General features: G+C 41.0%; 1 non-coding gene across 1 annotated transcript; it reads left to right on the top strand.

The window, feature by feature from the left end:
* Window positions 1-329: 329 nt before the first annotated feature.
* Window positions 330-402, top strand: TRNAV-CAC (transfer RNA valine (anticodon CAC)). Its single transcript has one exon. It is a non-coding gene; the product is annotated as a tRNA-Val (tRNA).
* Window positions 403-4009: the final 3607 nt, after the last annotated feature.

A 4009-nucleotide genomic window follows, 5' to 3' on the forward strand; every position in this document is an offset into this window, starting at 1 on the left:
TCGGTCAGCCCCACACTCCCCCATGCACCTGCCCCGGCTGACTCAGAGCCGAGGTGTCTCCTAAACTGAGCGGTGAACCTACTAATCATAGCGAAAAGTTAGCTTAATCATAAAAAGTCAGAATATAATTGTATGTTGGGAGTGAGTTGCTGCAGCAGGCTCGGAGCATGACAACATCACAAACAGTAATAAACTGAGTTAAAACAATTTTAGAAATACTTTCTGAAGCCGCCTTATAAATGCAATCTCATATGAGGACAATGCGCAGCGGGACTGCTCCTCGGCTTCTTTGAGATTTCTTCGAAAAGCTACTCATAAGGGCCATGTGGGTTTCCGTAGTGTAGTGGTTATCACGTTCGCCTCACACGCGAAAGGTCCCCGGTTCGAAACCGGGCGGAAACACTTTTTATAGAAAAAAAAATATATATATAGACAGTCTTTAATATTTATAGACAGTCTTTGACTTAGACTTCAAAGACTAGTTAAAGAATATATCTACAAAAGAAAGTATCTGTCAAAGGCAACTGGCAGGTAACTTTATTTAACTGTCGGTATTAAACACTTATTAATGTCTGCAGAGCAGAGAGAGACATAAACACCATTGCATTTGCTGTTAAAAGACAGCACTGTCTAAAAATCATGCCCTGGCCTGATGCGAATTTTATTCAATATAGGAGCTAAACGAATTGATATGTATATGGTCTATATGTGTCCATCCAATCTGACAGAGATCTAGAATAAATGATAGAATGATGTGTTATCAATTCATCTAGTGCCAACAAGAATCTGATGCTGGCATTGAACATCTGTGTGTGTAGAGCGCTGTGACATAGCAAGAGTGCTCTGGACCCCAGACAACCAAGGTAAACAAGCATTGGAAATGCAATATGTCTCACATTTGTTGGCATTGAAAATGGCAATATTTTTTTTACTTATGTGTTGTGGAGTGTATGTATGTGGTGTGTTGTGGAAATATGTGGATTGGATTGGATTAGTTAGTCGCGTAATTGTGTGGCATAGGATTATGTGGTGTGGAGTGGATTTGTGCATTGGAATTATGTGGCATGGTGTGCTGTGGAATTATGTGGATAGTAATAATGTGGTATTTTGTGTACTGGAATTATGTTGAGTGGGATTGTGTGTTTTATAGTATAATTATATAGAATGGTATTTTGTGTTGTGGAGTGGTATGTAGTGTAGTTTAATGATGTGGTGTGCTGCTGAGGGCTGCCTTCCATGGCACACAAACGCCTATAAATAATACTTTTAAAATGACATAATACATCATTTAAACGGCCAATCATGAATGCACTTGGTAAGGATATGCCCTCCCCACCTTAATAAAACAAAGAACTCAGTTGTGTTCCTTTTTCTATAGAACTGTTTACAGCATGCTCATTACTTAGCGAGTTATTAACCATCTTAGGGAATTTTGATCAATGTATCACAGAATCCAAGTCTGCGTGATGTGGTTGTTATACAAGCCCTGGACTAATAGTGAAATCATCATCCGTGACCACAGGATCCCAAGTTTTGCAACTCAGCGCTTTCTTTCGCAAAGCTATACCGGTTCAGAAGTAAGCCAGGGACACAGTTCAACTCAGAACAGCTGGGCGGTCTGAGAGCAAATTTCATAGTTAACAAAATTTCAACTGCTATGCCCAATACATTTTTTAAGTAAAATATTCCTAGAAATCAAGAACTTACCAATAGAAAATTCAAACTACCTGACAAAAGAATGCGTTATATAAATAGGGGGTTTAAATGCCAATGTAATCCCACTTTAGCGACATTCCATTTATTTAAGTGCCATTAATATTCCATTTATCTGCAATCCGTTTTTGCATGTGGCATTGTAACCCGATTTAAGCATCACTCAGTTTATTCATGGGCCGTTATAATCACCCTTTAGGGCACTCAGTTTATCCAAGTGCTATAATCAACCCACTTTATTGGCACTCGGTTTATCGACCTCGCAAGGATGAAGAGTAATAGAGAAACCAAGGTGGATTTGAGACAGTGGACTGCATGTTACACGCAATCACCACAGCAGGTTCATTCACCCAGTAATTTAGCGCTCCATCCTCATGTTGGGGCGATGCTTTATTGCGCTGCCCGTAATTGTTAAGCAAGGCATGCAGTGGTCGAAGTGGGGAAAAAAATAGGGGATCTGTGGTTGGAGAAGCAAAGGATGGGAATAACCAGAGGATTCGGTCAGTTGGAGGAGTCAACAGTGCGGCCAGAAAGAGCACAGCTATCCAAAATATCAGTATTTGTTTGGCATTTCACTGCCCAGTAACAACTTATTACATTATTTAATTCAACCAATGGATACACATGTTTATTTAAGGTTTATTATGAGTTATTGACATTAAAATATTTTCATGAAGTGGGATATGTTTCCAATCACAGAATGTCACAAATACACTTAAAATAGAATCAAAAGCCATTTGTCTGAGCCATGCAGTTTCTGTCATCAGCACTTCTCCCTTTTTCTACAATAGCAGTTCAAAACATGAATGGCAAAATATCCTAGTTTGCAAATGTTTTCCACACAATTATAGCTCTCCCAAATTTGCCACATAATACATCATCTGGTGCATAATCTGATAATTGTAACTAAACAATTGTTTGTAGCTCAAACGGATCAAAAGTTACAAACAAATGTGACTTGCGTTGCTGTGAAGTGGAGGGCCCTTTGCAAAAGTTGACTGGTCACCTTTCTCACTGCTGCATTTGTATATTACATTGGCACTAATGAGGAAAAATCTTAGCAGAGGCTGTTAGTATGTGTAAAAATATGACAAAATTAAGTATCAGAAAATGTACTACATTACGCTGCATCCTTTTTTTGCTGCATAATTTAGTCAACACTGCCACATCATTTTGTACTCCATTGCTGCATAGTTCCAGTGCCCGCAAAGCAGGCGGCAAATGTTTAAGGTGCTTGTGCAAGAAGCAGAGAGACCATGAAGTCTGCAAGCTTAGTTTGGCGTGAGTGCAAATCCTGCATTGCCTATCCCTTGTGAGCTGCAGCTACTACTGCTGAAACAAGTCCAATGAAGGTAACAAAGGGTGAGGCGGACTGGCCTCAAGGGCCCTGTGACCTCAGTGACAGAGTCACTGTCTCTCTGGAGTGTGCTGCTTCATAGGCCTGCCCACAAGACTGGAGGGGAAATTCAGTAGGGATTGTGGTGGACAGGCCTTCAAGGTTAACCCACACATGCATCTGCGAGGGTCTAGCTACTGGTGCTAAGACACCAGGGCTTCTAACGTCCAGCGGGGCCTTCTAAGGTCTAGCATGGGATTGTGCTCCCTCAGGAGAGTGGTCTGGGGGACTGGCCATGATGGCCGAACCTGGTTCCCCAGTACCAAATTTGGGAGCTCTGACCATAGTGCAACATCGTCTCCCCACCTGAACACCTTACTGCCGCACTCAGAGAAACTCGCACTGCCTTCAACTACAACCCAAATGTGCCCACTACAACTACTGGATGCGAGTCAATTAAAATTATGCACTAGACAAGAGCAATATGCTGTCTAAAAAATCCTGGAAAAAGCAAACACTCATAGGGAATGCACAATTAAGTAAAGCATGTGAAATGTAAGCAGGAACAGCATGGTTACCTTAACAATTTCACACTCATTATTCAGTGTTTTTGCCTGAAAAGTTAAGGACATAGGGCCCAGAAGGGACTCGTTTCATGGTCCATTGGTTATATCCTTACATACCGTAAGTAGTATGGTTTAAAAAAGACCACATCCATGAACAAAGAGCAGGGGTACACATTTTATAAGTTCAAATTAAGGAAACTACTGATAAGGATCACATGAAACATTTTCTACTCCACGCATCAGCCAAGTATTGTGGAACCTCCAGGAATGCTGCACTTCCCTACTCAGGGAAAACAATGCTGTTCAAAGAAAGACGAGAAAACAAAAGTAGCGTTTCACTGTAAAGTGGCGCTAATGTGTTTGGGTGCGAATAAAACAAATCTAGTGAAGTTCA

The sequence above is a fragment of the Lissotriton helveticus genome, chromosome 1_2 (genome assembly GCF_964261635.1).
Source record: "Lissotriton helveticus chromosome 1_2, aLisHel1.1, whole genome shotgun sequence".
Classification (NCBI taxonomy): Eukaryota; Metazoa; Chordata; class Amphibia; order Caudata; family Salamandridae; genus Lissotriton; species Lissotriton helveticus.